The sequence below is a fragment of the Macaca mulatta genome, chromosome X (assembly GCF_049350105.2).
Source record: "Macaca mulatta isolate MMU2019108-1 chromosome X, T2T-MMU8v2.0, whole genome shotgun sequence".
NCBI classification, from domain to species: Eukaryota; Metazoa; Chordata; class Mammalia; order Primates; family Cercopithecidae; genus Macaca; species Macaca mulatta.
Genome location: NC_133426.1, coordinates 89,935,752 through 89,945,024, shown reverse-complemented (window position 1 = coordinate 89,945,024; position 9,273 = coordinate 89,935,752). Strand labels below are relative to the sequence as shown.

General features: G+C 38.8%; 1 pseudogene; it reads right to left on the bottom strand.

The window, feature by feature from the left end:
• Positions 1 to 8,849: 8,849 nt before the first annotated feature.
• On the bottom strand, positions 8,850 to 9,047 carry LOC100426186 (metallothionein-1E pseudogene; annotated as a pseudogene).
• Positions 9,048 to 9,273: the final 226 nt, after the last annotated feature.

Sequence of the window (9,273 nt, the reverse complement as noted above, 5' to 3'; positions counted from 1 at the left end):
CAAGACACTCTGTTCATTTGAGTTGCCAGAGTTCTTATGTTAGTTCTTTCTCATCTCTGTTTGTGGATGTTCCTTTATCTGTGATATAGATTGAGTACAGCCAGCAGACTGCTTTTTGGGGTGTTTTCACAGGGCTAAGACTTTATGCAGGCTCTTTATTGGTAGCTGACTTCTTGTATTTGGTTTTACAGGGGAATATGTTAGCAAAGTATTTTTGGTGTTGAAGTTTTGGGGTGTGATTTAGTAGATGGTGCTTTGGCATAACAGTCAGTAGGTTGGCTCTTGTTCAGTCACGTCTCCCCTATATTTTCTCACAGTTGCAACTGTGCTCCCTCTCAATGCTCTGAAGTTGTGGGCTCCTCTCTCACTTGCGTACTGGCTGTAGATCATGACTTGGCCTTCCAAGACTGCCCACCACAGCTCTGGGACAATCTCAGGGTTTATGTTCCCTTCCCAACTTAAAGGCAGCAAAGGAAGGAACTTCAGCAGAGGTTGTGGCCGAGGGTCTTTCACTTATTTCCTGGAACTAGACCCCAGATAGATGTACAGCAGCAATCGCTCAGTGTGATCTGCCCAGGACAGGGGGGTCCATGATGTGAACCCAAGCCAGTGGGGCCCTGACTGGTGAGGAGTCGTGGATTGGCATGGGGAGGGACCCATAGGGTGCAGACTGGCCTTCTTTCTTTGAGTCTGCTGTAGCTTGCTAGAGGTGTGGATAAGACACTTAGGGTCTTTGCTCCTTCACCAGTCCTAAGGTAACAGGGTTAATGCCACCGCAGAGGCAGGGGCAGAGGAGCTTTTGATTGCTCCTGAGGTCTCCACCTCCCAGAAATATGGAGAAGCTGCTACTGGGGGTGGGGTGGCTGCACTGCTGGTGTGAGCTGGAGGCTCTGCTTGTTGGTGAGTTGGGGGTCAGGAGCTCAGAGGGAGAAGAGACAGGTCTACTCTCCATATGATGACTGTGGCATACTGTAAGTTCAGGTGTAGACTTCAGGCTTTTTGTTATTTTCCCCCAGACGATCAGCAATAGGGTCTTGACCACTGCTGTGGCAGTGGCAGTGGGGGCAGTCAGTTGCCTCTGGGAGTCTTGCCCCAGGAAATTCAGAGCCACGACCAGTATATTTGTTCAGCCATAGGTGTGGCAGTTGTTCTGTAGTCATGTGCCAGGGGTCCTGCCTATTGAAGAATGAGGGAGTGGGGGCTCCCAGGGCAAAGGGATTGGACTCCTTTCCACATTGTGGCTGCTGCACCACACTTTTAGTTAAGTTATGATGAGGTCTTACTGGGGTAGTCTGAGCCCCTAAACCGTTGTGACTGTTGTCCTCATAAGAAAAGGAAATTTGAACCCACGGGGATAATGCCATATGAAGACTGGAGTTACACTGCCAAAAGCTAGGAGACAGACTTGGAACAGATCTTTCCCTTGTGTCTTCAAAGGAAAAATGGACCTGCCAGCACCTTGATCTCAGACCTCTAGCCTGCAGAACTATGCAACAATAAATTTCTGTTATTTAAGTCACACAGTTTGTTACAGCAGCCCTAGAATACAAATACACTACTCTATAATGCTGAAACATCTATGATTCAAGTCTGGTTCCCTTTTGATCCAAATAATAAATATCAACACTCCGTTTCTGGATGGCACCAATGGGATGGAGAAAAAACGAAAAGACTTTCTCTTTCTGCTTTCTAGATCTGTTTTTTTTTTCTTTTTTTTTTCCCCCTCAAGGCACATGTATCTTGAGAAGAAATAGAATTAGAACAAATGTAGCCATATTTTCAAATCAAGTCCAGAAGCTTTTTATGCTCCTAAGGGCAAAAGCAATGGCACGGAAGATGGATGTCATTTAAGGCAAGCAAATCTCTGACAATGTGACATAAACACAATGAAGAAAATGTGTTTTTAGTGCATTCTTTTTGGTATGGCATTTATTATATGGGTACCTTTATGCATGTATAACAAACACCTACCTACTGAATGCCAGTGTCCTTGCTGAAATTCTGAGTAATGGCAGCATCTTATCTGAGTAGATCTTCATATATAACTTTAAAGGAAGACCAAATAATTAATAAACATTTTGCAAGTAAAATACTAACTGCATACAGTATTTGATGCCCAATGAAGACAACTAATCTTTTTTTAGTTTATTCTAATTGAAACAACATGTAGTGGACATTTCATGCTGATTCCCTCTTGAGATTTAACATCAAGAAAATTGAAAGCAATTTTAAAGTGTATTCCCTTCTTTGTGTTTTATGATATCCATTATTCTTCCCTGCTTGAAATTTAACAGATTTTTAACTAAAAGCTTAACATTTATTCCCATAAGTATTAATAGAAAATCTCTCAAACTTTTAAATGCGTAAAATGTTTAAAGTTCATTTATATCAAGGAGTGATGACTCATCCTTTGTAATAACTTACAGGTTCATTTAGGAATGTAATAACTTACAGGTTCATCAAGGAATGATGACTCATTCTCTGTAATGACTTGCAGGGTTATGTGGTTTTAACGTTGCTGCTATTTAACATTAATATAACACCAATATGGTGCCAGGTTCTATACACACTGGAACCCACACAGCATCAAATTTAACAGTTAATTGATTGGAAGATTAAATAAGAAAACAGAAAATTGGTGTTGACTTCACATATCAAAAATCAATTGTCAGCCAGGCATGGTGGCTCACATCTGTAATCCCAGCACTTTGGGAGGCTGAGGCAGGTGGATCACCTGAGGTCAGGAGTTCGAGACCAGCCTGGCCAACATGGTGAAATCCCGTCTACTAAAAAAATTACAAAATGAGCCAGGCTTGGTGGTGCAGGCCTGTAATCCCAGCTACTCGGGAAGCTGAGGCAGGAGAATCTCTTGAACCCAGTAGGCAGAGGTTGCAGTGAGCCGAGATCACACCATTGTACTCCAGCCTGGGGACCAAGAGTGAAACTCCATCTCAGAAATAATTCAATAGTCAAAATGTCTACTTCAAAATAAACAGATGTCAGACTGTTTGTTGCGAGGAGGTGATTGCATTTTGATACCAATTTTCAGACACCTCAGTTTCGCTCAGAAGGAACTGAGTGTCCTACAATCCAATTCAGTCCTGACATTATCTACCTGGAGTTAGCATCAAAACCCAGAAGTTAAAGGGCAAGGGCCTCAAGAAGACTGCCTTTACTTCAGATTCCAGCCATATGAGGAATCCCCAGCCTACCCTCTTTTCTGCATAGCTGACTAGAAATTTGGGGCCTCCCACACCACCAAATGTATCCCTATACACTAGGTCCCTATAAACTAGATGAAGATTATTGAAGTTTAAAAATTAATTATACGACTCACAGTGCTCAGGAAGCACCACACACAAAATGCTTACCATTTTGTTATGAAGATTTTAGATGAATAACCATATGAAAAAGGACAGAGGGCAAGATCTAGAAGGGTTCCCATCACAGGCGCTTCTGTCCCAATGGAGCCAGAGTGTGCCACCCTCCCAGTACATTGATATGCTCATCAACCAGGAATCGTCCCTGAATTTCCTTGTTCAGAGTTTTATATTTTTTTCATTATTTAAGCATGATTGATTAACTAACTGGCCATATGGTTGAGCTCAAAACCCAGTCCCCCTCGCCTCTCCAGAGACTGGGCAGCTGAAAGTTCCAACCCACATCAAACCAGTTGAAGAATGTGCTTCATGAACAGGAAAAGTGATATATTGTGTCAAATGCTGCTGAAAAAACAAATAAAATTAGGATGAGAATGGACCCTAGGTTTTAAAAAACTGTGGAGGTCACTGGGGATCACAATATGTGGTTTCAATGAAGTGCTGAGAACAAAACTTAACTATAATGTATTTGGAAAACAGTGAGATGTGGAAAACTAAAGAGAATTATGTGGAGACAACACTTTTAAAGGTGGGGGTTGCTACGAAAGTTATCACAGATAAGAAGTGAAGAAGTGGTAACCTATATGAAATTTGGGGTTTAGGGAATTTGTTGATGATGATATTGTTTAAGATGTGAGCTATTTCAGCATCTTTGTAGGTTGAGGACCTAGTGTATAGGAATAAATTGAAGTCGTAGGAGAGAAAAGTTATTTGCAGGAACAAAATCCATAATTGGAGTAAAGCAGATTATGTGGGTACAGATTTAGTTAGATGGGTAAATGTGGTGTTAAGATTTGCAGTAGGTCTCTTAAGATAGCCTGTATTTCCTCCATGAAATAATCATGTTAATCAGTTGAGAGTGAGGAAAGGGGAGACAATATTAGATGCTTGCAAAGGTGCGAAATAGTTGTTCGAATCAGGGGAAAAGAGGACGAAGATAGACTAAGAATTGTAGTAGGATCACCTGAAAGTTCTAAGAAACCAGTTTAAAGTTTAGTCATAAAATTGAAACAAGACCACAGATAGAAATCTTTAAGCCAATTAGATTGATGTAAACTATATTTGGAATTTCTTGGCTTCAGCAAACACTTTAGGTAGTATTAGGAAAGATTTAGATTGAGAAAACAGTCTTCCAGTAAGTCAAAGAAGCCAACAAAATGTGCAATGATCAAAAGGGGACACCATTTGGGAAATTAGGTCTTGACATGAGCTTATGGTTTTTGCAAGCAGAACTAGTAGGATTGGAGGTGATAGTGATAGTGGTGATGGTGTTGTGTTTACTTCAAAAGATGGCAGATAGTGTTCCACTGCCTCCAACCTCCTTCCCAAAATCAGAAAAGATGAGGATGCAACCCCTTGAGTGTCAGCATTCCATGGCATACAGTTTTTGAGCTTCAGAGCTAAGTTCAGCCTACTTGTCCTCCCATTTCTGCTCATTATCCCCCTACCCCACAGAGGAACTCCGCTTGCTTAGCCAAATTCACCACTCAAAACAGAAAGGGGAATACTATTATTTTATTCAGATGTATTCTGTGAAGGGTGAGGAGCACATAGCAAATACTGTATTAGAATTTACCTTTATTAATATTACTAACACTGTCCTCCCAGTGTCACTGAAATCATGTTATTTGATAAAGCTGCACAGTGGGCTCAGTTCCCAGCAAACTGCTCTACTTGATATTGCGGGAAAAATTCTGCAGAAACCCTATTTGTTGCATTGCTGATGCAACAAGACCACCTGGATAGATCTGAGTAAATCAGAACAATGCCTGCCTTACTGTCATTTCTACATGAGCCACTGTCTTTGCTAGTTTAGTGTTGCTGTAAATGAACATCTGAAGCTGGGTAATTTAAAAAGCAAAGAGATTTATTCAGCTCAGTTCTGCTGCCTGGAAGATTCAAAATTGGGCATCAGGTGAGGACATCCAGCTGCTTCCACTCAAGACAGAAGGCAAAGATGAGCTGGAATTTACAGAGATCACATGGTGACAGCAGAAGCAAGACAGAGGGGAGAAAGGTGCCAAACTCTTTTCAACAACCAACAGTCTTGGGAACTGGGAAGAGTAAGAACTCAATCACCCACCCGCCCACCCACTCCCCACCTCTGCCAAGGAGGGAATTAATCTATTCGTGAGGCATCTGCCTCCATGATTCAAACACTTCCCATTAGTCCGCAACTCCAATATTGAAATTAAATTTCAACATTAGCTTTTTGGAGCAAACATCTAAACTATAGTAACCACCTATAATGGTACTCACCATGGCTTATTACTCCTCGACACTGTGTATTGTACCTGGTTTCTCTGTCAAAATACAGCACAGTTTTCATGGCCAGGGTTTTACTGCATAAAAGTGGGGGTAATGACAACTGATGAACTAACTCCTATTCAGCTGGGTGTACTTTTAACGGTAGGCTGCATTTCTTTGAATTTTATTGTTTCCAGAACATGTTTACATACATTATCTCATTTGAGTATCATAGTTTTTTGAGGTTGTCAGCAAAGAATTTATTCTATACATTTTAAAGTAAGGCAAATATACTGTGAATTTCTGAAGACTATATAGATAGTAAATGGCAGAGCTCTACTAAACCCAAGTCTCCTAGAAGAGTGTTCTTTCTACTACATATTGCCACAGTGTCTTTCAAATGATCTTGAGTGTAGTTCAACCATTTCTAAATGAAAGCCTAATCTGTGCTAAGCATTATGCTATATGCTAGAGAAATAATTATTTTTACTTTTTGTTTATTTTTAAGGTAAAATTTTAATAGTTTATTTTACTTATATAAATAATATGTATGAATTATAGGATATTGGAACAATCATAAAATGAAGGAGAATAGTAATAAACCACAATCTTATCATACTGAAGTAACTTCCTGTATCATTTAGTTAAATTTTCTTTCTGTTAAACCTTAAAAATTTATCATGCTAATAGAATGAAATAAGAAAAACTAATGGAATATCATAGAGATACTTTAATATGTGTCCTTGAGAAAGAAGTGTGAAAATACTCCACTATGATTATGAACCGTCAAATTCTTATAATTATTTCAATTTTGTTTTGAATATTTTCAGGCTATGCTATTAAATGCATTCAACTTTTAAAACTGCTATAGTCTTGATAAATTGTTCACTATATCATTGTGCATTGACCCTCTTTACTCCTAGTGTTTTTTTTTTTTTTGCCTTACAATTTGCTTTATCTAATATTAAGATAGTCTTATCAGCCTTCTTTTGTATATTTGCCTGCATGTCCATTTCCATCTCTTCACATTGAATCTTTGCATGTACTTGTATTTTAGATGTATCTCTCATGAATAATTTATAAATAAATTTGTTTGTCTGCCCAATCCATCAATACTTACCTTTTAATTAGTGAGTTTAGTCCATTTATATGTGTGGTGATGACAAATATGAATATATTTATTTCTACTATCTTACCATGTGCTTTCTACTTATCCTACTTTTTCTATACATTCTTTTCCCTCCTGTTCTACCTTATATTTTCTTATTTTCCCTCTACTGTGTGGAAAGATAGTCTATTTCTACTAGTTTTGTGATTTCCCTTTAAAATGTGCATACCTACTTGACTCTCTATGTTTAAAGTCAATCAATATGTGAAGTCAATCAATATCTTTCTTTATTCTCCTTCTGAATAAGTACATTAAAATGCTGTAACTTCAACCACCACTTACCGTTTTACCATATTTTCCAGTACTTCACTATTCTTTGATCTTATACCATCAACTAAGTTGTTTTGGATTTTATTATATAGTTACTTATTGGTATCACTGTTGAAAAATAATTTGTCTAGATATAAAATTCTAAGTAGCTTTCTTTCAAAACTGAGGATGTTTTATGCACTTCTAATGTCTATTACTACTGGGATGTTTCCTGTTTATTTTTTATTTGTAGGTAATATGCCTTTTCTCTCTTACTGATTTTAAGATTTTTTAATATTGAGTGTGCAGTTTAACCCTGATATGTATAGGTTTGGATTTAGTTTTATTTATCATTGCAGTTTTAACTCTGATTTTGCTTCTGATTATTTGTGTCTTTCATAATTCAGGGTAAAATATAAGCCTTCCTTTTCTTTGACTGTTGTCACTTTTCTATTTTATGTATTCTCTTCTCTGTAATTCAAAATTCATGTATGTTGAACCTTTTAATTCAGTTTTCTATGTATCTGAATCTCTCATATTTTCCCTTCATTTCTCTGTGCTGTACTATGAATACCTTTCTTAGATTTATCTCCAAGATTATTAATTTTGTCTTTAGTGGTTGCGATGCAATGTACAAGATTGTCTGAAAATGGCCCTGGGAATTCACTTTGAGTTGACTTGACAAAGATCACACTGGAACCGGAGGCTCTCCCTTTTACCAGCAAGGGAGTTTGCATCCATTCAGTTTGTTATTAGACCTATGTTTTCCTCTACCAAACAAGTACTCATGTACACCAAGTTTTCCAGATTCTTTGTGGCTAGTATCACAATAAAATTTTTCTATACATATGGCCCATGAAATCTAGACAGCTTAATGTCTACCAATCTATGTGGCAATCAACTAACAAGACTGATTCCTCACAGTTGCCCTAAAAATCAGTAGAATTACAGGAGGGTGATCTTCTTTTACAGGGTCATAGATCCACACTATGGAATAACATCCTTCAGATCTTGGCAAACCTTTCTTGGTGATGCCAGAATAAAGGGGTCTCACACCTTTTCTTCTCTTGTATATGTAGGTTTCCTTAGTTTATACAAGTGTTCTTTGTAACCCTTATTTCTTAACCCATGCAGTGCAACATTGTGAAGTTTGTCCCAAACTCTGTTACAGGTCAGATGAAGTTTAGTTGCTTATGATATGTAGTTTTCTAGAAAGCTTTGTGACTTAGAATCGTAGGTTCATCTTCAGTAGGGCTTTATCTAGAAAAGTGGTTATCAAACTTCAGCTTGAATTAGAATCATCTGAAGGACTTATTGAAACACAGATTGTTAAATGTCAACATTTCCTTAGGGTTGGGGTTAGGCTTCTGATTTAGTAGGTCTTGGTTGAGGCTCAAGAATGGGCATTTGTAACAAGTTCCAGGTGATGCTGATGTTCATGGTCCCTGAACATATGTTGAGAAGTACTAGTCTTTAAGGAATCCTTTTCCCTAGCTGAGAACATGTTGTTTCATTGAGGTGTACATTGTTTCTGTGAAACAATGAAGGGCTGCGACCAGACTAAAGACATTTTTATTCTAATTTATTGGCAGTACACTGCAGATAATCTAAATTCAGGTTCCCTAACCAGGTGAAGGCAGGCCTATTGTTATGATTTTTTTTTTCAAGTCTAAGTGTTTAATTATTACTCACATATTTCACAGAAAAAGGAATGTAGCAAATGGGTTAAGGTTGTATCAAAAACCAAAAAATCCTGGATTTTACGGGTCACTCTATTTATACTTGGGAGCAGGGCTGAACCGACATCAGGTGCAGCCGCTGCACTTCTCCAAAGCCCCTTTGCAGATGTAGACCTGGGCACACTTGGCACAGCCCACAAGGCAGCAGGAGCAACAGCTCTTCTTGCAGGAGGTGCATTTGCACTCTTTCCACTTGCAGGAGCCGGCGCAGGCACAGGAGAAACCAGCGGCTCAGGAGCAGTTGGGGTCCATTGCAACCCGAGGCGAGACGGGAGTTCCCAAGCGAGAAGGGAACACGACTCCAGCTCTGCATTTTTTTTTTTTTTTTAATTTATTTATTATTATTATACTTTAAGTTGTAGGGTACATGTGCATAACGTGCAGGTTTGTTACATATGTATACTTGTGCCATGTTGCTGTGCTGCACCCATCAACTCGTCATTTACATCAGGTATAACTCCCAATGCAATCCCTCCCCCCTCCCCCCTCC